Source organism: Aotus nancymaae, unplaced genomic scaffold, assembly GCF_030222135.1.
Source record: "Aotus nancymaae isolate 86718 unplaced genomic scaffold, 86718_ANA_hifiasm-v0.15.2.pri h1tg000006l, whole genome shotgun sequence".
Taxonomy (NCBI): domain Eukaryota; kingdom Metazoa; phylum Chordata; class Mammalia; order Primates; family Aotidae; genus Aotus; species Aotus nancymaae.
In genome coordinates this window covers 39,979,905-40,006,091 of record NW_026988417.1, presented here as the reverse complement: position 1 = coordinate 40,006,091, position 26,187 = coordinate 39,979,905, and the positions used below count along the sequence as shown (strand labels likewise).

At 42.0% G+C, this 26,187-nt stretch overlaps 1 protein-coding gene and 1 long non-coding RNA gene across 5 annotated transcripts in view; both read left to right on the top strand.

Moving 5' to 3' along the window:
• Positions 1 to 14,289, top strand: part of LOC105732704 (uncharacterized) — a 44,683-nt gene extending 30,394 nt beyond the window's left edge. Inside the window, exons 2-3 of the long non-coding RNA XR_001111040.3 lie at positions 6,222 to 6,369; positions 14,021 to 14,289. This is a non-coding gene — a long non-coding RNA (uncharacterized LOC105732704). The remainder of the gene's footprint in view (positions 1 to 6,221; positions 6,370 to 14,020) is intronic.
• A 5,656-nt stretch (positions 14,290 to 19,945) lies between these two features.
• Positions 19,946 to 26,187, top strand: part of APBB2 (amyloid beta precursor protein binding family B member 2) — a 404,376-nt gene continuing 398,134 nt past the window's right edge. For all 4 annotated transcript variants that reach the window (XM_064366631.1, XM_064366633.1, XM_064366628.1 and 1 more), the window contains exon 1: positions 19,946 to 20,004. The gene's annotated coding sequence lies outside the window, so the exon portion shown is untranslated. The remainder of the gene's footprint in view (positions 20,005 to 26,187) is intronic.

Sequence of the window (26,187 nt, the reverse complement as noted above, 5' to 3'; positions counted from 1 at the left end):
AAGCAGGAATGTAGCCACTCTGAGGACTTGGAGCCACTGTGAGAAGGGGCCCTGCAAAAGGGTGATTCAGCCCAGATGGAACAGAGAGGCAGGACATGGAGCTGGAGAAAGAGCCAGTGCTGTTGATATCATCTTGACCCCCTATTCCTAGTCATCGCCAGCTTCTTATATACTTCTTATAAGAATACCAGCCATATTGGATTAGGGAGTACTCCTGGACTCTTGAGCTGCGTGTACCAGCGCATTTTCTGTCATGCTCTGGCCTGCTCAAGCCCTACGCCTTGAAGTGGCCTAATATGGTGGGTCATCTCCAACCTCAATAAAACAAAACCAGAATTACTTTGTAAACATAGATTATTATATGAATTATATACCTATGTTCCCAAATGCATAGGTATATAGAATGGAGCATTGATTATATATACATTTTTTTCCAGCTTGGCTTACTTTTTCCTTTTTTTGTTTTTTAACATTGTGGTAAAATACACACAACAAAATTGATTATCTTAATCATTTTTAAGTGTACAGTTCAGCAGCATTAAGTACATTCCTATTGTGCAACCATCAACACCACCCATTTCCAGAACTCTTTTTAGTTTGCAAAACTGAAATTCTGTATCCATAAAACAATAACTCCCTATTCCCTCTCCTGCCAAGCTCCTGGCAACAGCATTAATTTGAAATATAGAAGACTGTCTGAGGCCAATATCTATGGGAGATTGTACTCCAAAATGTGAGACATTTATTATGCCTCTTGTTATTGCAAATCACATTCGGAGGATCCATTGATCAGATTTGCTTTTCGTTCTACATATTTTTACAAAATCAATACTGAAATAAGATGGAGGTAAAGTCACTCTTTGGACCTAGGGAGTTTTTAAGGTGCTGTCAATATGTCACCACAGAAAAGGAAAATAACATTTTGCAAGGATTATTTAGACTTCAGTTTATTTTGTCTTTGACACCTCTGACCATCTCTACGGTTTAGAGGTAGTAGTTTAGGTTAATAAAAATTTTCTCAGCCAGGCGAGGTGATCCCAGCACTTTGGGAGGTGGAGGCGGTGGATCACCTGAGCTCAGGAGTTTGAGACCATCCTGGCCAATATGGTAAAACCCCATCTCTACTAAAAATCCAAAAATTAGCTGGGCATGGTGGTGCATGCCTGTAATCCCAGCTATTCGGGAAGCTGAGGCAGAAGAATCACTTGAACCCAGGAGGGAGAGGTTGCAGTGAGCCAAGATCACGCCATTGTACTCCAGCTTGGGCAACAAGAGTGAAACTCTGTCTCAAAAAAAAAATTCCTGTATAATTTTTAACTAATTACAAAGGTATTTATTTGGAATGAATAGGTGTATTAGTTTCCTAGGGCTGCCATAACAAAGAACACAAAACAAACAAAAGTCTGTTCCCTCACAGTTCTGGATGCTAGAAGTTTGAAATAAAAATGTCAGCAGGTTGGTTCCTACTGAGGGCTCTGAGATCATGCCTATTCTGTGCCTCTCTCTTAGCTTCTTTTGACAACCAGCACTCTTTGGTGTCCCTTGGCTTACAGAAGCATTGCTCTAATCTTTGCCTCCATCTTCATGGGGACATTTTCCCTGTGTCTTCACTTAGTTGTCTTCTTATAAGAATACCAGCCATATTGCCTTCTGGGTTCAAGCGATTCTCCTGCCTCAGCCTCCTGAGTAGCTGGGACTACAGGTGCATGCCACTATGCCAGGTTAATTTTTTGTATTTTTAGTAGAGACAGGGTTTCACCATGTTGGCCAGGATGTCTTGAACTCCTGACCTTGTGATCTTCCCGCCTTGGCCTCCCACAGTGCTGGGATTACAGGCATGAGCCACCATGCCCAGCCCCTAATTTATTATTTTCTATTTGTTTCCAATGTTTTTGTTCTTCTCTTCTTCCTTTCCTATATTCTTTTGGATTATTTAAATACTTTTTCGTATTCAATTTCACTTTGTGTTATATTTTTGGCAGTTTTTTCTCTTTTTAATGGAATTATTAAAGTGAAGTAGTCTGAATACACTGGTTAAAATAATCATTTGTTTATTTTTTCTTTATAACTTCACTTGCAAACCTGGGCAGATTTATGAGGCACTGCGAGCTTAAACCTCTTTTGGATTGAGACTAATACTCTAAACCACATTGGATTTATATAACACCAGCCACTTTGATAAAAAGCATTCTACTTGACTGACTCTATCAACTCACTGGCTTTTTCTGTAGTCAAATTCAATAAAAATAAAGCAAGAGCAAAAGTCTTTTGTTCAGGAGATCATGTCAGCTGAAGAAGTAGGAGCAGACTTAGGACAACATAAAAGGTTAAGCCATTTTACTAATACCATTCTCTTTATTTATTTATTTATTTATTTTTGAGATGGAGTTTCACTTTTGTTACCCAGGCTGGAGTGCAATGGCGCGAATCTTGGCTCACCGCAACCTCCGCCTCCTGGGTTCAAGCAATTCTCCTGCCTCAGCCTCCTGAGTAGCTGGGACTACAGGCGTGCTCCACCATGCCCAGCTAATTTTTTGTATTTTTAGTAGAGACGGGGTTTCACCATGTTGACCAGGATGGTCTCGATCTCTTGACCTCGTAATCCACCCGCCTCGGCCTCCCAAAGTGCTGGGATTACAGGCGTGAGCCACCGCGCCCAGCACTAATACCATTCTCAAACTTGAAAAGTTACGTAGATTTTCATGAGCTTACAGTTTAGTAGATGCAGAGAATATTTGTGAAACTAAAGAAGGTGAATAAATAGAAATATAGTACATCTATCTATCTATCTATCGGGATAATTCAATAGAGTAAAAATGTCAGTTCTCCTCAAATTAATCTATATTAAGTTTAATACTGGCCACAACTGTAATCCCAGCACTTTGGGAGGCCGAAGTGGACGGACCACTGAGGTCAGGAGTTTGCAACCAGCCTGGCCCACATGGTGAAACCCTGTCTCTACTAAAAATGCCAAAATAAGCCAGGCATGGTGGCATGCACCTGTAATTCCAGCTACTCAGAAGGCTGAGACACGAGAATCCCTTGAACCTGGGAGGCGGAGGTTGCAGTGAGCCAAGATTGTGCCACTGCACTCCAGTCTGTGCGACAGAGTGAGACTCTGTCTCAAAATAATAATAATAATACCAATAAAATTCTAAAGATTTTTCATCAAAATTGAGATAGTAATTATAAATTTTATGTGGAAGGGATATTATGAAAGAAGAGCTAAGCCAGTCTTGATAAAGCAGAACAGAGAAGGGAGACCCACACTACCAAATATCAAGATATATTACAAAGGCACAGAAATAAAAATAGTGCAGTATTAGCACCCTAATAGAAAAAGTAATCTATGAAAGGGAATAGAGAGCATAGGAACAGATCAATGAGAACTGGTTATATAACAAAAGTGACATTATAAATAAGTGGGCAATGGAAAACTTGTTTGATACGTTGCATTAGAACAGTTGGCTTCCTGCTTTCAAAGTTATATCCCTGTTTCATAGTGTATTAGAAAACAAATTGAAGTATAAATGTAAGAACAAAACAAAGTAAAATACACAAAGGTTGAAACCTGAAAGACTTTAATAGGAAAAAATATTTTTATGACTTGAAGTAAAAAAAGTTTTTAAATTTTAGAATATTTTTTCTAGTCATATTTTGAGTCATGGAAAAAGATAACACATTAAAATTTGTAGGAACTGTTTTGAAATATATATATATTTTAAGATTTTACATATATATATATATATATATATATATGAGGAGAAAGAGATCTATCCCCTGCCTCACCTAGTATTTCCTCTTCTTTTCCCCTTTCCCTAAGTGTTCTATAAGACAATTCAAAGACTCTAGGCAAAAGTTTTTCTAGTACATTTTTAACTTTGCTCTTTTTTTGACAATAAATAACATAAATAACATGCATGTGATATTGTACCTCATGTTCTCAAAACTGTTATCTGATAAAAACTTTAACACAATTTCAACAGAACTAAATATTTTTCTCTTAGTGATAACTTTTTAAAGAGGATATGAAGCTAGAACAAAAAGGCAAAAACTGGTAGAATATTAGCCTGCTCCACTTTTCCTGTACCCTATTCCTTCACTTCTTGGAAACTTTATTCCAAGAATTTTGCCAGTGCATGATGAAAGAAAATATACAGTGATTCATCATGTTTACTAATGCTCTAACTTTGATTTTTAAACTTTTATCATCTAAATAAGAGTTAGAATTATTACTTGCAAATTGGCTTGGAAACTATTTTCATGAGAAATCATATCTCATTTGATTAAAATAAAGACAGAAAATTCAACCTCAAGGAAAACTCATTTGTCTTCTACGAGTAGTATTTCAGAAAGTCAAAGAAATTAGAGGTGGAAAAATCAATTAGAACGAATCTACCAGCTTGTCAGAAAGGATTGCTTTCTACAAAATACATTCTAGTTCTTTGTCCAGGTTAATTCTAAAAGTCTCATGGGATGGAACACTTGTTTTTCCTTTTGAAGTTTTTCCTTTTATCTAATTGACCTACCAATAATCTTTTTTTTTTCTAGCATCTAACCTCCATGTTAGCTATTAATTCTATACTATTACTTTTGATCATACCTCTTCCTATACAAACGTCCTTTCCCCACCAAGTTCAGTTTTTATGATCTCAGATATTTGTAAGGAACTAGCTTTCTTTCATTTAACCTAATGACAAATGTTTGCTTGTTATAATAATCTCTTAAAAGTAAAAGAAATCTTTAGATCTTTTTCCTCCATCTTCCTTTCTTTTCTTATTTTGCAGACCTTGTAATGAGGCAATTAAAAGTGAAGATACTTGGCAGGAACAAATAGAGAAAGGAGACTATAAATCCCTTGCTTGATCAAGGAGACTATCAATGCCTTTGCAAATTAGCGATATATATCTTATCCATCTCTGGGATGAGCAGAGCATTTTTCTCTTGTAAATGATTTCTAGTTCTTTTCAAATGTCTTCTCTCTTAGTGTTTTTCATTTCAGATTCCCCATTTCTATTTAATTATGTTTATATGAATTTAAAATAGAATATTTTTTTCAGGTTGGATGGTGTAATTTATGTACCCTTTGAACATGAAGGTGATGGTTTTCCTCTGCTCACAAGATTTAAATTCTTGCTCTATCGTGCAGACAATTAATTGTGAGGCACCATGCACACTGGTACGCTAGAGTCAAGTTTCTGCTGTCTGATGATAAGCAAAACATAGATTCTAGGAGGGGTGAGAGATATCACATAACCAGGGAAGGAGAGTGCCCTGAGCAGAACAACATAAATTATTTGTAGCCAGAACCAGTTCGATAAAATGCCAGCATCTATACTAACAACTCCTGATAACCTGGGGGAAGGGCAGAGACAAAGAGTGTGATGAATTTTATTGTGTGCTTTTGTGCTCATTTAATTGAGTTTCTATGAATTTGTGTATAGAGCCTGCCATTACCATTGTTCAAGAATGATGGAATAAGTGTTTATGAAATTTACTAAGTATGTTTTTCAATACTGAAAATGTACAGAAACATTTAATTAGCTTTCTCTGCTTACCAGGAGACTGTCAGGTCTTTAAATAACAAACAAAGATGTTGTAGAGTTTTCTAGAAAAAGGACCCTGTACTACCTTTCATAGAGTCATAACTTCTCTTTAGGTAAAAGCCTATGCTCTGGAGAGAGACTGCCTTCTTCAAATTCTGCCTCTGTCCCTTAATAGCTGTTTGACCTTTGGAAAGTAACTTCACTCCTCTGGTCTCAGTTTCCTCCGTTATAAAATAGTAATCCAGCCTATCTGAGGAAAAACCGTATTATAAATTGAGACTAAATTGTACTGTTTGGGTGGTTTTGTTTGTTTGTTTGCTTTTTGAGACAGAGTCTAACTCTGTCATCCATGAAGTGGCATGATCTTGGCTCACTACAGCCTCTGGCTCCTGAATTCAAGCAATTCTCTTGCCTCAGCCTCCCAAGTAGCTGGGATTACAGGTGTGCACCACCATGCCTGGTTAGTTTTTATATTTTTAATAGAGAAGGGGTTTTACCATGTTGCCCAGGCTGGTCTCAAACTCTGTGAGCTCAAGTGATTCACTGGCCTCGGCCTCCCAAAATGCTGGCATTATAGGCCTGCGCTACTGTGCCCAGCAAGTTAATGTTTGTAAAGTACTTAGTACAGTGCCTTAAAATCTAATTTATTTTTTCTTCCTTTCATTCATTAAACAGATATTTATCAAGTGTCTTCTATATGATATGGCTGAAAATAGGAATCTACAGCATAGCAACAAAGAATGATACAACATCTAACTGTACTACATGCTAAGTGCTGCAAAAGCATATGGCAAGCTCTGGAATCAAGAAGTGAGCAGGCCAGGTGTGGTGGCTCATGCTTCTTATCCCAGGACTTTGGGAACCCGAGGTAGGAGGATTGCTTGAGCTCAGGAGTTCAAGACCAGCCTAGGCAACATAGTGAGACCTCATCTCGACGAAAAGTAAAAAAGTAGTGGTGCACACTTATGGTCCCAGCTACTAGGGAGGCTGAGCCCAGGAGGTTGAGGCTATAGTGAGTCATGAACATGTCATTGCACACCAGCCTGGGTGACAGAGCAAGACTATCCCAGGCAAAGGGAATGGCATAAGCAAAGGCACCAAAGCTTGTAAGTGCATGATTTGTTTGCCTGTGAGTGATCCAATATAGGTAAAGACTATGGGGTGGGTGAGTGGGAGAGGGGATAAGATGCTCTTCCTACTTTTGCTAAGTCAAAAATGTTCAGGAATGGTGTCCACAGCAAGTGGCCAATGGGGTTGTGCCCTTGGTGACCCACTGTGCCATAGTCTTGTCTGTTATTTGCTGCCAGTCCTCCATAGATCCTGACCCTTTCTTAACCTGATTCTCCATCTTTGTGTTGATGCAGTGAGCTGCCCAACAACAGTCCTGTAAATTCTTTTTTTTCTGGATGAGTTAACCAGAATGAGTTCCTTTTGCTTGTAAGCAAGAGATGTCTCAAACAATAGAGAATTTAATCTTTTTGGCATGTTATCTGAATTTCCTAAATTTTGATCAATATGAAGTACTTCTGTCATAAAATACTTATATTTAATATGACAATCAAATGTAAATGTAAAATATAAAAAATTTAAATTAAAAAATTATTTAAAATGGAGGAGGCGGATGCAAGATGGCCAAATAGGAACAGCTCTGGAGTGCAGTTCCCAGCAAGAACAATGCAGAGGGTGAGTGAACACCGCATTTCCATATGAGTTATTACTGCCCACAGACCAGGAGATTCCCAGGCTGAAAAGTGCCATGAGTTTCCAGCACAGATGTTTCAGCTGGTGCAGCGGGTCTCCACACAAAAACTCATACAAATCTGGGTCACCATTTCAACTGGTGCCTGGAACACCTGGGAGACAGAGCCACCCATTCAACTGAAAAAAAGGGGCCTGAAACAGAGAACCAGGTGATCTGGCTCAGTGGGTCCCACCCCCACAAAGACTAGCAATCTGAAACACTCTGGATTGAGAGTTTCACAGCAAGTGCAGCTGGACCCAGGACAGTCCAGCTCTGTGGGGTGAGGGGCGTCTTCCATTACCAAGGCAGTCTGCCATTACCGAGGCAATCCACCAGTACTGAGGCAGTCCACCATTACAGAGGCAGACCACCATTAGCTAGGCAGTTCTAACTATACCTCTATAACCAAACCACAAGGAAGTTCACACAGCAGCTGGGCAGAGCCCACAGCAGCTGGGCAGAGCCCATACCAGCTGAGCAGAGCCCATGGCAGCTCAGCAGTGCCTCTGCTGGCAGACTGTGACTAGGCCACCTCTTTGCTGGGCAGGGCAGCTCTGAAAAAAGGCAGCAGCACATAAGAAACTTATCAATAAAGCCCCACCTTCCCAGGACAGAGCACCTGGGAAAAAAGGCAGTTATGAGTTCCGCTGTAGCAGACTTAAACTTACCTGCCCAGCAGCTCTGAACAGAACAATGGAGCTCACAGCTCAGCACTTGAGCTCCTATAAGGGAGCTCCTATAAGGGACAGACTATCTCATCAAGCAGCTCCCCGACCCCTGTATATCCAAAGAGATACCTCATAAAGGAGAGCTCAGACTGACATCTGGTGGGTATTCTTCTGGGACGAAGATAACAGAAGAAGAAACTGGCAGCAATCCTGATTGTTCTGCAGCTGCTGCAGGTGAGCCCCAGGCAAGTAGGGTCTGGAGTGGACCTCCAGCAGTCCTATAGCAAAGGGGCCTGACTGCTAGAAGGAAAACTAAAAAACAGAAATAACTTCATCATCAACAAAAAGGACATCCACTCAGAGACCTCATTCAAAAGTCACTAACTACAAAGACCACAGGTTGATAAATCCACAAAGATGGGAAGACACCAGTGCAAAAAGGATGAAAACACTCAAAACCAGAACGACTCTCCTCCTCCAAGGGATAAAAACTCCTCACCAGCAAGAGAACAAAGCTGGATGGAGAATGAGTCTGATGAACTGACAGAAACAGGCTTCAGAAGGTGGGTAATAACAAACTTCTCTGAGCTAAAAGAACATGTTTTAACCCAATGCAAAGAAACTAAGAACCTTGAAAAAATGTTTGACAAAATGTTAATGAGAACAAACAGCTTAGAGAAGAATATAAATGACTTGATGGAGCTGAAAAACAACACGAGAACTTCACAAAGCATACACAAGTTTCAATAGCCAAATCGATGAAGCAGAAGAAAGGATATCAGAGATTGAAGATCAACTCAATGAAATAAAATGAGAAGGCAAGATTAGAGAAAAAAGAGTGAAAAGAAATGAACAAAACCTCCAAGAAATATGGGATTATGTGAAAAGACCTAATCTATGTTTGATAGGTGTACCTGAATGTGATGGAGAGAATGAATCCAAGCTGGAAAATACTCTTCAGAATATTATCCAGGAGAATTTCCCCAACCTAGCAAGGCAGGCCAATATTCAAGTCCAGGAAATACAGAGAACACCACAAAGATATTCCTCGAGAAGAGCAACCCCAGGGAGCATAATTGTCTGATTCACCAGGGATGTATTGAAGGAAAAAATGCTAAGGGCAGCCAGAGAGAAAGGTCAGGTTACCCACAAAGGAAAACCCATCAGACTCACAGTGGATCTCTTGGCAGAAACCCTACAAGCCAGAAGAGAGAGGGGGTTGATATTCAACATCCTTAAAGAAAAGAACTGTCAACCCAGAATTTAATATCCAGCCAAACCAGGCTTCAAAGTGAAAGAGAAATAAAATCCTTTATGAAAAAGCAATTGCTGAGAGATTTTGTCACCACCAGGCCTGCCTTACAAGAGCTCCTGTAAGAAGCACTAAACATGGAAAGGAACAACCAGTACCAGCCACTCCAAAAATGTACCAAATGGTAAAGAGCATTGACACAATGAAGAAACTGCATCAACTAATGGGCAAAACAATGGCAGGTAGCATCAAAATGGCAGGATCAAATTCACACATAACAATATTAACCTTAAATGTAAATGGGCTAAATGCCCTAATCAAAAGACATAGACTGGCAAATTGGATAAAAAGTTAAAACCCATCAGTGTGCTGTATCCAGGAAACCCATCTCACTTGCGAGGACACACATAGGCTCAAAATAAAGGGATGGAGGAAGATTTACCAAGCAAATGGAGAGCAAAAAATAAAAAAGTAGGAGTTGCAATCCTAGTCTCTGATAAAATAGGCTTTAAACCAACAAAAATCAAGAGACAAAGCAGGGCATTACATAATGTTAAAAGGATCAATGCAACAAGAAGAGCTAATGATCCTAAATATATACGCACCCAATACAGGAGCACCCAGATACATAAGGCAAGTTCTTAACGACCTACAAAGAGACTTAGACTCCCACACAATAATAGTGGGAGATTTGAACACTCCACTGTCAATATTAGACAGATCAATGAGACAGAAAATTAACAATCTGGATTTGAACTCAGATATGGACCAAGCAAACCTAACAGACATCTACAGAACTCTCCACCCCAAATCCATAGAATATACATTCTTCACAGCACCACATCACACCTACTCTAAAATTGACCACATAATTGGAAGTAAATCACTCCTCAGCAAATGCAAAAGAATGGATATCATAACAGTCTCTCAGACCACAGTGCAATCAAATAAGAACTCAGGATTGAGAAACTAACTCACAACCACACAACTTCATGGAAACTGAACAACTGGCTCTTGAATGTTGACTGGATAAACAATGAAATGAAGGTAGAAATAAAGATGTTCTTCAAAACCAACGAGAATGAAGACACAACGTACCAGCATCTCTGGGACACATTTAAAGCAGTGTCTAGAGGGAAATTTATAGCAATAAATGCCCACATGAGAAGCAAGGAAAGATCTAAAATCAACATTCTATCATCAAAATTCAAAGAGCTAGAGGAGCAAGATCAAAAGAACTCAAAACCTAGCAGAAGACGACAAATAACTAAGATCAGAGTAGAACTGAAGGAGTTAAGAGACACAAAAAAACCTTCAAAAATCAATAAATCTAGGAGCTGGTTTTTTGAAAAGATCAACAAAATAGACAGACTGCTAGCCAGATTAATAAAAAAGAAAAGAAAGAAAAATCAAATATTTGCAATAAAAAACAATAAAGGAGATATCACCACCAATTCCACAGAAATACAAACTACCATCAGAGATTACTACAAACAACTCTATGCATATAAACCAGTGAACCTGGAAGAAATTGATAAATTCCTGGACACTTGTATTTTACCAAGACTAAATCGGGAAGAAGTCAAAACCCTGAATAGACCAATAACAAGAGCTGAAGTTGAGGCAGCAATTAATAGCCTACCAACCAAAAAAAGCCCAGGTCCAGATGGGTTCACAGCCAAATTCTACCACAGAAACAAAGAGGAGCTGGTACCACTCCTTCTGAAACTATTCCAAACAATCCAAAAAGAGAGAATCCTTCCCAGATCATTTTATGAGACCAGCATCATCCTGATACCAAAACCTGGCAGAGACGCAACACAAAAAGAAAACTTCAGGCCAATATCCATGATGAACATAGATGCAAAAATCTTCAATAAAATACTGGCACACCGATTGCAACAGCACATCAAAAAGCTTATCCATCACAATCAAATAGGCTTCATCCCAGGGATGCAGGGCTGGTTCAACATACGCAAGTCTATAATGTAATCCACCACATAAACAGAACCAAAGACAAAAACCACATGATCATCTCAATAGATGCAGAGAAGGCCTTTGACAAAATTCAACAGCGCTTTATGCTAAAAACTCTCAATAAACTAGGTATTGATGGAACGTATCTCAAAATAATAAAAGCTATTTATGACAAACCCACAGCCAATATCATACTGAATGGGCAAAAACTGGAAGCATTCCCTTTGAAATCTGGCACTAGACAAGGATGCCCTCTCTCACCACTCCTATTCAATATAGTTTTGGAAGTTCTAGCCAGGACAATCATCTGGCAAGAAAAAGAAATAAAGGTTATTCAATTAGGAAAGGAGGAAGTTAAATTGTCTCTATTTGCAGACAACATGATTGTATATTTATAAGACCCCATCGTGTCAGCCCAAAATCTTCTGAAACTGATAAGCAACTTCAGCAAAGTCTCAGGATACAAAATCAATGTACAGAAATCACAAGTATTCCTATACACCAATATCAGACTTAAAGAGAGCCAAATCAAGAACGAACTGCCATTCACAATTGCTACAAAGAGAATAAAATACCTAGGAATACAACTAATAAAGGATGTAAAGGACCTCTTCAAGGAGAACTATGAACCACTGCTCAACGAAATAAGAGAGGATACAAACAGATAGAAAAACATTCCATGCTGATGGTTAGGAAGAATCCATATCATGAAAATGGCCATACTGCCCAAAGTCATTTATAGAGTCAATGCTATCCCCGTCAAGCTACCTATGACCCTCTTCACAGAACTGGAAAAAACTACCTTAAACTTAATATGGAACCAAAAAGAGCCCACATAGCCAAGACAATTCTAAGCAAAAAGAACAAAGCTGGAGGCATCACGCTACCTGACTTCGAATTATACTACAAGGCTATAGTAATCAAAACAGCATGGTACTGGTACCAAAACAGAGATATAGACCAATGGAACAGAACAGAGGCCTTGGAGGCAACACAACATATCTACAACCATCTGATCTTTGACAAACCTGACAAAAACAAGCAATGGGGAAAGGATTCCCTGTTTAATAAATGGTGTTGGGAAAACTAGCTAGCCATGTGCAGAAAGCAGAAACTGGACCCCTTCCTGACACCTTACACTAGAATTAACTCCACATGGATTAAAGACTTAAACATAAGACCTAACACCATAAAAACCCTAGAAGAAAACTTAGGCAAAAACATTCAGGACATAGGCATAGGCAAGGACTTCATGACTAAAACACAAAAAGCATTGGCAACAAAAGCCAAAATAGACAAATGGCATCTAATTAAACTCCAGAGCTTCTATACAGCAAAACAAACAATCATTAGAGTGAATCGGCAACCAACAGAATGGGAAAAAATTTTTGCAACCTATCCATCTGACAAAGGGCTAATATCTAGAATCTACAAAGAACTAAAACAGATTTACAAGAAAAAAACAAACCCATTCAAAAGTGGGCAAAGGATATGAACAGACACTTTTCAAAAGAAGACATATATGAGGCCAAAAAACATATGAAAAAATACTCATCATCACTGGTCATTAGAGAAATGCAAATCAAAACCACACTGAGATACCATCTCACGCCAGTTAGAATGGTGATCATTAAAAAATCTGGAGACAACAGATGCTGGAGAGGAAGTGGAGAAATAGGAACACTTTTACACTGTTGGTGGGAGTGTAAATTAGTTCAACCATTGCGGAAGACAGCGTGGCAATTCCTCAAGGACCTAGAAATAGAAATTCCATTTGACCCAGCAATCCCATTACAGTGTATATATCCAAAGGATTATAAATCATTCTATTATAAAGACACATGCACATGTATGTTCATTGTGGCACTGTTTACAATTGCAAAGACCTGGAACCAACCCAAATGCCCATCGATGATAGACTGGACAAGGAAATTATGGCACATATACACCATAGAATACTATGCAACCACAATAAAACTATGAGTTTGTGTCCTTTGTAGGGAAGTGGATAAATCTGGAAGCCATCTTTCTCAGCAAACTGACACAAGAACAGAAAACCAAACATCACATGTTCTCACTCGTAGGCATGTGTTGAACAATAACAACACATGGACACAGGGAGGGGAGCATCACACGCTGGGGTCTGTTGAGGGGGAATAAGGGAGAGATAACACAGGGAGAAATGCCAGATATAGGTGACAGGGGGATGAGGTAGCAAATCACATTGCCATGTATGTACCTATGCAACAATCCTGCATGTTCTGCACATGTACCCCAGAACCTAAAGTGCAATTAAAAAAAAAAATATATATATATATAAATTATTTAGAATGTAAAAAATAATTCATATTGAGACAAAAGGATAAGATGGATAATTAATCATAGTGGGGGCCAGGTGTGGTGGCTCACGCCTGTAATCCTAGCACTTTGGGAGGCCGAGGCAGGCAGATCACCTGAGGTCGGATTTGAGACCAGCCTGACCAACATGGAGAAACCCCATCTCTACTAAAAATATAAAATTAGCCGAGCGTGGTGGCACATGCCTGTAATCCCAGCTACTCCAGAGGCTGAGGCAAGAGAATCACTTGAACCCGGGAGGCAGAGGTTGCTGTGAGCCCAGAGAGTGCTATTGTACTCTAGCCTGTGCAACAAGAGTGAAACTCCATCTCAAAAAAATAAAATAAAATAAAATAAAACCATAGTCAAACAATTTTAAGATAATGTGTATTGCGTGCTTGCCTGTGACCCAGTATATTATTATGAACTTCATGTGCATTATCTCATATACTTGGTAACAACAGTAAGATATTCATACTCTGATTATCATTGTTTTCAGATGAGGAAATTGAAGGGTGAAGAGGTTAAGTTGTTTGCCCAAAACTAGCAGTGGGAGAGTGGTGCAGCCAACATTTAAACCTAGGTAGCCCGAATACAGCATCTACGCTCAAATCTGTGGCATCACAGATGACCTGGTAGCCACCGTTCCCTGAAGGAGTTGAAGGAGCTTTTATAGAAGAGCTGGTACCTAAACTGGACCTTAGAGAGTAAGTAAAAGTCTACCAGATAAGGAATATATACAAGTGTTAGTCCAGCCTGAGGTTTGTGTGCAAGGGCAGAGTAGTAAATGCCTCATGGGCATAAGGAAACTGCCTGTTTCCTGGAATGCCTCATGGGCATAAGTTGCTGGGGTGTGGGTGTAGTGGGGGTTGGGTAGAAGAAGAGGTATGAGCTGGGGACGGGGTGGCTGAAAAAAGAGGTTGGTAGTAGAGGAATCCAAATATATTTTTGAAATGGAATAAGGGTTGTTATATTTTAAATTTTCTTTTTTTTTTTAATACCAACCAAACAAGCAGCAGTGATGAAGTAAGGGTTGGTTATGTGAGTCCTTCAGTTTAGTAGTTAAGATTTTATCTTTAAGCAACTAGACGTCATCAGCAGTTTTAAAGGAGGAGAATGACATCATCAGCATCTTTTTAAAGAAAGATCAACTCTGGCAGCAGTGTGGAGAAAGGACTTGGACTGGGAGTGATGGGTGTCACCAAGGTTGTTTAGCAGGATTCTGAAATATTATGCATGAAAAGACAGTGAGGACAGTGGACAGTGAGGACAGAGAGGCGGGCCCACATTTGAGAGGCATCGCTGAATTGGGAGCAAAAGGGCTTGATGATTAATTTAATGTGGGTGGTTGAGGAAGAAGGAAGAATTGAAGATGACTGAGATTTCTAGTTTAGAATCCTGAGTAATTGGAGAATGTCATTAACTGAAATAGGAGTAGAAGGAAGGAAATCATCCTATGTGAGGGCTACCAGAAGCTTTATATATGTTATTTAATCTTAAACCCATAATGAAAAAATTAACATGCCCATTCTGCAAATAAGAAAAGTGAGGTAAAGTAGCTTGCCCACGGTCACACAACTAGTAAGAGCTGGGATGTGAAATAAGTCTTACTCCAATGCCCATATTCTTTCCATGATAGTAGGGGACTTTGTGCTTTGTACCTCTTTGTACCTCTCTACACTCTAATAATTTTAGTTTGGAAAAAAATTTTAGTTTGGACTGAAGCTCAATGGGAAGGTAGACCATGGAAACAAGGTCTTTGATTTGTTTTTGATTTCACTTTGATTTCTATATTGTTAAAGTATTTAAAATCATTTCAGAAGAAAATCATGACCATGATATTTTGTTGTGCTCATTAAAATAGTGCAGTCTGAAGAGAGATTAAAAGTTTGCCCTAATGACATTAAGGACCAGAGCAGCACTGTCCAATACAATTTTCTGCAGTGATGGAAATGCTTTTTACTTACACTATCCAATACAGTACTTATTAGGCCATGTGCTACTGAGCACTTGAAATGTGGCTAGTATCATTGAGGAACCGACGAGTTAATTCTAATTGATTTTAAGTGATTTCAAATTAAATAAGCATATGTGGCTAGTGACTGCCATATTGGGTGGTTTAGGACTAGAGAAACAGTCATCAGAGAAAAGGCCTTGCTGGTACCCCTGAGAAATCACTAGGTATTTGATCACCTGCCTCATTCCTGTGGGTAATATTGGTCCTACACTCGGGGACAATTTATTAGTTAGCAAGAGGTTTTTTCCTACTGTGGACCAGAAACTTATTTTACTACATTTTATCTTTAGGACAGAAAGTACAATATTCCCCTTCCGTTCTTATCTGAGAATCATTATGGTCATTTTCTCTGTATTTACATTTTTTCTGTATAGAGTATTATTCAAGAGCTCAAGCTCCAGGAAAACTGCCTGGGTTCAAATCACAGTTCTGCTACTGAATATTTTGTGCCTTGAGTTAGTTACTTCACCTTTGCAAGCGTCACTTTCCCTATTCATAAAACAGGGATAACAGTAGTGCCTCATTCATAGGGTAGTTGTGAGGATTAAGTTAAACAACCTATGGAAAATGCTCAGCCAGCATCTGGCACATGCTAAATACTCAGTAAAAGTTAGCTATTCTGTAACTAGTACTGTGTGATGGTGTGTACTTTGTACCTCTGCAGTTTGACATTTACTCTACTCCATTTTTTGCTTCATTAGAAGGTATTCCTCCAGATCTGTGTCAGAACATTCCAAAAAGAAATACACATTCCTTAAGAAGGGGGGCAGTTTTGAAGAATTAGATTTTATCTTATTGCAGGCATGAGTTTTGAGTTGTTTTTGATTTCACTTAGATTTCTATATTGTTAAAGTATTTAAAATCATTAAAGAAGAAAATCATGACCATGATATTTTGTTGTGATCATTAAAATTCCCTTGGTTTAAGCTCAAACTGTTGCACATACTCCACACAATCAAAAATACTAGTTCTAAATGTTGGCAGGGAAGATTTCTTGATGTTTTGTAGTTATACAGCTTTTTTGTTTTGTTTTGTTTTGTTTTAAGATGGAGTCTTGCTGTGTGGCTCAGGCTGGAGAGCAGTGGCTATTCACAGGCAAGATCATACTGTAACCTTGAACGTCCAGCCTCATGTACCCTCTTGCCTCAGCCTCCCCAGTAGCTGCTACTACAGACTTGAGCCACTGCGCCTGACTCAGACCTGTTTAATTGAAATATGTAATGCCTAGTGTTTGGCTATTCAATGCCACTTAGAAGTGGTTGGATATTTGTTGATTAAGGACTATTTAAAGACTAATGACGTCACAGGAAGGAACATGTAATAGAATCCCTTTGCTGTCACCAATTTTGTATTTTGTAATCTTTGGTTTGTAAAACTGCAATGTAATATAGTATTGCACTCCCTACGGTGTTTGTGCAAACAACATTTTTTTTTTCCATTAGATTGGAATTTTAAGAAATCTGGCTTCAAGTGCCAATTCTGCTTTTGGTTTGTCTAACTAAGGAAAAGTCATTTATTTCTCTGGGCCACATAGAGGTAAATGTCATCTATAAAGTCTAAGAGTTTATCTCGATTTGATTCTAGAATGGTCTCTGAAGTATCTTTGCAAATAAAATTCCTTGGATCTGCCTCCTCCCCCCTGCTCCCCTCCTCCCTAGGAGGACCTTTGGCCTTAAGGGACTTAAGAGAGGTCATTTTTATGTACTGTTCACAGTATTTACTTCCATGCTTTAAAAAACATGCTCTCGGAATATTCTTGGATATTTCATTTACTTGGAAAACAATTAATGGGTGAGTCAGCATGAAGAAAAAACCTACTCACAATAGATATAAAAATTGCATGAGGTGGTGAAACGAGAAATGATTTTCTTTGTAAACTTAAATGATGAGGTATGGAGAAGCCAATTATTTATAAAATGAGTGCGCGGTGGGAAAGCTTTATGTAGCAAAGCTAACATGCTGTTACATATTTAGCAAGACAGAGGGCATGGGGAGTCCTCTCCATACTGCCCTAAAACTGCTATTACAAAAAACGTTCCTTTCAGCGAGAAAGACAATGTGTCGGGAGGCGGACGAAGGAAGGAAGCAAAGGAAGGGTCAAAGACTTCCCTCCAGCCCCGATCGGACCTCTCTGTAAATTCATAATTAAGGGACTTTCCTCCTGCAGCTGCGGAACACTCGGTGGCCGTTTCGACGTCACTGTCAGGGCATTTCAGGGATTTTGCGTGTCCAGGCAAGCAGTGACTTCCCGACTCCTCCAGCTCCCAGGGCGAAGTCCGGCCGGGGTAGTCTGGGAACCTGGCCCCGGGGGCGCGGCAGCCGGAGGAGGGCGCGGAAGCGTTTCCTGGGTGAGCCCGGCTGCCGGACCCGTTTCCGGAAGGCTGATTGCATCAGGTGTGGAGCAGGGCGCCTCCTTGGCCCAACCTGGCAGCCTCTGCGCCTGCGCGCACTGCCCCGCCCCGCCGCCGTAGACTCCACCGCGGGTTTTCCTCTCGGTCGGAAGAGACGGAGCCCGGAGGGGCGGGCGTCGCTCACCTACCTGGGACCCCCGAGAGAGAGCGGGGTGGCCAGGCTGGGCTCCAGGGATCCGAGGGGAGCTGTGACGTCCGGGAATAGTGTGCCTTGGAAAGATGACCCGCCTGCAAGGTTGGAGGCTGGTCGATCTCCGCTCCTGACCGGAGTGTTGGTCTTGGGCTGGTTTCCTCGCCTCTCTGCCCTTGAAGATCACAGACTAGGAACCACAAGGCTTTCCAAGTTCACAGAGCCTGTATTTTCCCCAAGAGGGCTACTGTGGCACTCGACTGTTCTTGGTCTATGAGCGTGTTAGGTGGATCTTGGTTGGGGTGCAGAGAGTCCGTCCCAAGAATGAACATTTCCATGAATTTATAGGGATTTATCTGTGACAGTATTGTTTTCATGTTGTAGGAAGGAGGGACATGATTGTTGGTCTCCAGCTGGGTCTGAGGGAAATAATTGTTCATTGGAGAGGTTATTGGAATGCAAAAGTAAGAAACCCTCTCCACAAGGCAGCCCCCTTCCCGTCCATTCATAACAACCTCATTCTGAGTCTTCATGAGGGTCCCACTGTACACTCTATTCACACCTTGTGCATTTCCCTCCAGCACTCTGCCTGTTTGAAATGACTGTTTGGAGTGATTATTTGACAGATGTCTGTCACCTGTCTGGAATGTAAATTCCATGAAGGCAGGGGCCTGGGCTTTTAAATTCAACTCTGTCCTCAAACCTAGTACAAGACCTCGTGGATCCTTAATGAATTCATGCAGGAAAGAATAAAGTAATGCCCACCTCCACTGCATACAGTCATCACAGGAAGAATCATGTGAGTTTTTTATTCGAGATCCTTGGTAGGACTATGTGTTTGTGTATGGGTTGGGTTCTCAAAGTGTATAGTTCTCAGACCGGCAGCATCCTCTGGGAACTTGTTAGATACATAGATGCTGGGGCCCTACCATATATCTACCTATTCAGAGACTTGGATTGCTACTCGGGGATTTGTGCCTCAGCAAACCCTCCATGCGATTCTGATCCAGGCTCCAGTTTGACAACCGCTGACCTGGTGAATAGCGATCTTAAGGATACTTTGGGGATGTCATTCAGTGTGTCTAGGGCAGAGCAAGGTTTACCACTTACTGAGACTCGACTCTCATCAAGGCCTTGCTTGCATGGTTAGAATTAGTTACAGATAATATTATTGGCGGTGGAAAGGAAAATCTGCTTTTCCTCCCCTGCAGTTGTGTTTCTCCCCTGGTGTCATCTTGTGATTTCCGGATCAAAGAAAAGTGTGTCTGTGGCATATGCCTGGGGGTGGATAGGAGGCAGAAGGAAGGAGAAGGTCTCGCCTACAACTTGCAGTTAGCCTGTGTGGGTGTGGGCAGCTCTCCTGTGGGGACATTTTCCTCTTGCAAGGGAATGCTTGCATGTGGGAGAAAAGCCAGGGCTAAGGTAACCCAACTGCCTTTTGGTGCAGACAGATACTATCCACATGGAGGGGATAGGCAGGCTGCACCGCACGTCCTGCCTTTGGGTCTCACTGGGGCACCTATTGCCTTCCTGCTTGTTCCCAGGCGATCGGAGAGCTTGCCTCCCGAAGGCTCCGCCGCCTCCACCTGCAGGGGTCGCCCTGGGAGCGCGGCCCGCCCCCTTCCGCCGGGCCCCCGCCCCCCGGCCCCGCCTTTCTCCCGTTCGGCCCCCGCCCCGCCGGGTTCCTCCAGCCTCCCCTCGCGCAGCCGCCGCCAAAGCCTGGAGAAGTGGAATCTCGTCGGCGCCGCTCCCTGCGCGGGACTCACAGAGCGGCACTGAGCATGCTCAGTCGCTGGAGCCCGTTCTGATCTCAAGTAGGAAGCTTGTGCGCTGCAACCGCAGCTGATCTGGGCGCTCCGGGGTGGACGAGACTGGAGCAGAGCCGCCGGGCGCCGGAGCCGAGGCGAGCGCCGCGCGCACCACTGGTGAGCCCTGCTTTCTTCTTTGCCTTTGCCTCACATTACGGGGCAGCCCCAGAGTGCTGGGGAGACACCCGGGCAGCGGCAGCAGCGTGCGGCGAGCGGCTGCGGGTTCCCCCGGTTGCTGCTCCTCTGCTCCCGGCCCCGGGGCTGCGCGGCCACTGCCGTCCGCTCAGCCGCAGCCACAGCTGCAGCAGCTGCCGCGGCATCTGCAGCGGGGCTCCCGCTGCGGAGTCCCGTGCGCCCTGCGCCCGCGCCGCAGGCCAGTGGCACGGCGACTGCGGGCTCACTCTCCTTGACTTCCATCCCTCCCGCTTCCCGGCGCCCTCTTTCCCTCAGCAGCCCCGGCTTGGCAGGGCCTGGGGCGGGGGAGACCGGGTTGGAGGCGGTGCGCCCGGGTGGGGACTGCGGAGGGGAAAAGTGAGGGTGGGCGCCGGCGGGAAGAGCGCACACCCCCTAGTCCTGGCATCGGCGTCTGCTGTGCGGCTGGGCTGTCCCTCCCGGGCGGCAGCGCACTCCTGCCGGGAGTTGGAGCCAGGGTTGTCTTTCCACGAGGGGTTCAGAGGCCAGCCGCTGAGACATATAAGGGGGAAAAGTTCCTTTTTCCCCTCGGTGGCAGAGAGAGCGTTTAACTAGAAAATGGCTGTGCAGAGGGGACCGACTCGGGGAAACTGGCCCCTGGGTTTTGAAAGCCCCTGCGCTGCCCGCCGGGCAGAATGGAGGGTGGAACGCTAGAAATGACATTTGTGCGATGAGAACAGAGCTGGACGGGGGGAGGGATGCCGAGACCCACAGAAACAATGAAAGGTGGTCTCCACGTCAGTAAAGAAGTCTAGATCACGGCTTCGGGGCAAACAGCCGAGGGAGAGCGGGACAGGAATTTTAAAAAAATAATCTGGGTAAATGGTATTTGGAGTTGCGACCGATCATTCTGTAGTCAAGTTCTGCGCGGTTTTAGAGCCACGACTGTCACAGACGTTTTTGGATGGATTGAGTGGTTGAGGACTGTCGAAATTGAGAGGAGAATAAGGTCAGCCTCGGAAGCTCCAACTGGATTCTCGGAGGGGACAGTTTGTTTAAGTCCCTCAGTCACTGGCTTTACATTGTGCCCAATTACTTACGTGAAATACCTAAAGGATTATCATAAAATGTTGCCAGCAGTGGTGTTTGAATTCCAAAGAATAAGGAAACTTTGTGAGTTTGGCATGGGTTTGTCATTTGTTTTAATATTTCACTGATTTAAAAAACAAACACAGTGGCAGCCTGATCTGTTGTTTCTGGATTTTGCGCTCTTAAATCTTGCCTTTTTTTTTTCTTTTTAATCTTGTCATGGATTGAGATTTCAAATCTTGTCCTCAAATGGCCGTAATAATGCAGAGTATTAGAATTTTTGTGGCTGGCCTTTTAGGAACAGATGGAATCCTTGAAAGGGGATTTCTTCATGTACTTGGGTAGCAACCTTCTCGTTTTCAACTTGTAGCTTGTAAGCAATATTTGTTCAACAGTTGTTTATAATAACTTGCAGCATCCTAGAAATGGCATCATTCATAAAGGATGATATTTGTGGCAAGGATGGGGAATCTCCAGGCTGGGGAAATGCTGAGAGAACACAGGTGGCAGTAGAGTACAGTGGGCTGATCCTGGGGCGGAAGGTGGTGGGGTACAGATGCAAGATTTCAATTGCTGTTCTTTCGTTGTCCATGTACTGGATGACCCCAAAGTCATCCATGGTCTTCATAAACTGGATGTAACAATGTCTCTAGATATTTGCTCAGAGCCTTTGAGAAAGGACTCTAAAGTTGAGATCCTTTCCACGGAAGGTTTTTAGGTCCTATACTTTTATTCCCTCTTCAAATGCATACTTTTAACTGAATAAAAGTGGTAATTGAAAAGCTTCATGGTGAGGTGGGAGGATTGCTTGAGCCTAGGAGTTTGAGGCTGTAGTGAGCTGTGATCACGGACCTGCACTCCAGCCTGGGCAACAAAGCGAGACCCTGTCTCTAAAAAAAGAAATCTTGATGAGCTAAAGTGTAAAATACTGGCGTTTACACTTAACTGGAATAATATGAATACTGATTCCAAAATTCTTTGGGAAAAGACTATTGTATATTGTAAGAATCCACATGTACAAACATAAAATATTTTTAAATTGCTACTTTTTGTCACGTTTCAACCTTTTGATGATGATTTTCTTTTCCTGCTGCCGGAGAAGCAACAGCATGTGAATATTGAATGCTTTTATTTTTCTATTACCACAGGAATGAATACTGAGAGCCTTGCCATCATATTAGAATAGTTACGTGTGGACTATCCTGATTACTGGGTATCTAAATTTATCTTTTAAGAAAAATGGAAGGGAGAGCATCAGGAAGAATAGCTAGAATAGCTAATAGATGCTGGGCTTAATATCTAGGTGATGACTTGATCTGTGCAGCAAACCACCATAACACCTGTTTACCTGTGTAACAAGTCTGCACATCCCGCATACATTCCTGGAACTTAAAATAAAAGTTGAAGGAAAAAAAAAAAGAAAGAAAAATGGAATGTTATGTCTCTGTACCTTTTTCAATTTCACTTTAAAAATAGATGATACCTGGCAGGGTGCGGTGGCTAATGCCTATAATCCAACACTTGGGGAGGCCACGCTGGGCAGATCACTCGAGGTCAGGAGTTTGAGACCAGCCTGGCCAAGAGGTAAAACCCCTGTCTTCACAAAAAATACAAAAATTAGCTGGGTTTGGTGGCTCTTGCCTATAATCCCAGCTACTCAGGAAGCTGAGGCAATAGATTTCCTTGAACCTGGGAGGTAGAGGTTGCAGTGAGCCGAGATTGCGCCACTGCACTCCAACCTGGGCAAAAGGGGAGACTCCATCTCAAAATAAATAAATAAATAAAATAAAAAAAGACAATACCCTTGTGATGTAACACCTTAAGTTTTCCGGGGGGGTGGCAGGGTGGGACAGACTTCTAGGAAAGTATTGTAATAAGTTATTACTGGTTATGTGGGGAATACTTATTTTCCTACATGGGGTTGAGGAAACCAACATTTGTTCAATGCTTATTATTATTATTATTTTTTGAGATGGAGTTTCAGTGTGTCACCCAGGGTGGAGTGCAGTGGCGTGATCTTGGCTGACTGCAACCTCCGCTTCCCAGGTTCAAGTAATTCTTCTGCTTCAGCCTCCTGAGTAGCTGAGATTATAGGAGCCCACCATCACGCCTGGCTAATTTTTGTATTTTTAGTAGAGATGGGTTTTCACTATGTTGGGCAGGCTTGTCGCAAACTCCTTACCTCAGGAGATCCACCTGCCTCAGCCTCCCAAAGTGCTGGGATTACAGGTGTGAGCCACCGTGCCAGGCTAGTTCAGTGCTTATTATGTGTCCTATTATCCTATTAAGCTTTCATATATATCATCTTAAGCTGTAAGCATCTATGCATAAATGTCAGCTAAGAAAACCCCTCTGAAAAGGTGGACAGTCTTGATTGCACAGCAAGAGAGCTTTAAGCTTTTATCTTATGTGAGAATATCTTTAATTGGTTCCATTATTATTCAATAAGCATTCTCTTTTAAAGCATCTTTGATTTGTTATTTAGAATTAAATTTGATTGGAACAGTGTATCTTCAGAATAATTTGAGTGTTTTCAAGAAGCTTCTATCCAGATTTTAAAACTGTTTTGTGTTCATTTATTTTCAACAATGTTGCACTACCAACAAATAAAATTAGATGTCAGGAAGATAAACCCAGATTAGCCGTTTTGATGTTAATGTGTTATTAGTGCACATTCTGCATGCTGATTTGTGTTTGTGTTGATGACATTTCTCTCAGCTGAAATGGTTTGTCAGAGGCAGAGTGACAGACTTTCCATAATAAAGGGCGTGGGAGATTTGTAGGAAAGACCACTAACCAGGGACCCCAAAGACTTTCCTTTGGGGCTGGCTTGTCCCTTACTTTAATTCACTGTGTTACCTGGGAAAAGTCAGTTCATGTCTCTGGGTCTGTTTTCCCATCTGTAAAATGAGAGAGCTACAGTCACCCTCTGGTTGTCTGTTGGGCTCTTCTTGTCCCAGTCTAGAGATCTGTGATGCAGCCATTAGAGGAGGGAGGTCTTCATTTACAGCAGGGGCCCCCACTGCTTTGGACCCAAACAGGTCTATGGCCTATTAGGAACTGGGCCATAGAGCAGGAGGTGAGCGGTGGGCGAGTGAGCTTTACTGCCGGAGCGCAACCTCCTGTCAGATCAGTGGCGGTATTAGATTCTCATAGGACTATGAACCCTTTGTGAACTGCACATGTCTGGGATCTAGGTTGGGCCCTCCTTATGAGAATCTGCTGCTTGATGATCTGAGGTGGAACAGTTTCATCCCAATCCCCCACCCCATCCTTGAAAAAATTGTCTTCCATGAACCCTGTCTGGGACCGCTGGTTTAGAGCATTAGTTGGAGCTGATTTTGGGTTTCCCTGTCTGGTTTGTTACTGCTTTGTCGAATGCCCTTCTTTTTTTTGCCCAATTCCTACTTCCCTTTTAGTTTGCATTTATTATAAAATGGTTGTCATAAAATTAACTCTTTGTGGCCCTGCCAGTCTAGGAAGGAGAGAAGGAAATAATTAGATTTGGGTAAAGTGTATTTGACATTTGAAACTACATAGCATTTTTTGAGGGGAGATTTTCCGCTCTTGGGCACACAGTCTGAGAAAGAAGCCTCTACCTAGGCTGCAGGGGAGGGTGTCCTGTGCTTTGCTTCCCAAGCCCACCCTTGTGAAATTTTGGCAAGCCTTTCCTGTGTCCCGTCCTCTGCCTTCTACCCTTGATGAGAAATGCAGCCCTTGGTCTCTTGAATACGATTTTCGTTCTCATTTAATGTTAGCCCTGACATTATGTTGGACAGATGCCTGTGGTTGGCTGTGGCAGTAGCAGGAGTGGTGGCTGGTGAAATGTGTCTACTCAATGTCATTAGCAGGATCATGAGCTTTTTTTTTTTTTCCTCTTGGCAAGCTGTGATGGGGCAGAGAGCAAAGGAAACCAATCCCATTTGGTGTTTTTAGTGCACTTTGCTTTCAAGAGGCTCACAAAACTCAGCCTCATTAACCTTTAAGTGAGGCAGTGAGTAGTTGTTATCCCATTTAAATAATTGATAATAAAGGGACAGTGACTCTTGTTCCTGTAATCATAACCAGGCTCCAGGGTTCCTGGACCCCTGTTTGGAATGGGGCATTAATTCCAGACATTAGATGAGAGCTGGGAGAGAGGAAGGGCAGAGAGGGTGAAAGGTCAAGTCACACAACTGGGCAAGAAGTAAGAAGCTTGATGAGTTTAAAGGGATCGGAGCTCTTTGTGTGTAGAGTTACAAGAGACATTCCCTTTCTATATAATCTGTTTCCATGCTGTTTGAGTCTTACCTTGTTTTCAGTAATGGATATACATTTCTTTTATAATGAGAGAAAAATCCCAATGTATAATTTATTGGTATATAAAATGTACAGATTCATCTGGACAAATATGGGAAGAGAACATGGAAAGAAATGAATGGCTAGAAGGATGGATTAACGCTTTTCTTTGTTGTTGGTTAATGACTTGACAGTGGCTATAAACAAAGTTTACCAGTTTTACCCTCTCTTTGCCTCTTGTGGAAATCTTGCAAACTTGTTTGCTAAGTAATAATCGAAGTTTCTGAAGTGTAACTTATTGGCAAGTATGCTTCAGGAATGCTTGGAGTAGGAGGAAGAGTGTTGTTTTTTTTAAGTTGATGAAAAAGAATGCAGAGGCTGGCGCGGTGCCTCATGCCTGTAATCCTGGATCTTTGGGAGGCCGAGGCAGGTGGCTTACTTAAGGTCAGGAGTTTGAGAGCAGCCTAGCCAACATGGTGAAACTCTGTCTCTACTAAAAATACAAAAATTAGCTGGGCACAGTGCTGTGCAACTGTAATTTCAGCTACTCTGGTGGCTGAGGCAGGAGAATTGCATGAACCCAGGAGGTGGAGGTTGCAGTGAGCTGAGATCACGCCACTGCACTCCAGCCTGGGTGACAGGGCAAGACTGTGTCTCAAAAAAAAAAAAAAGAATGCAGAATATTGGAATCGAGCTAGAAGGAAAAACATGTATTCAGGAGGGTGAGATAGATTGGAGAGAATTTGCAGAATTCCGGAGGGTAAAGGGAAATGTCATTGTTGAAGAAGGAAGGCTTGGCAT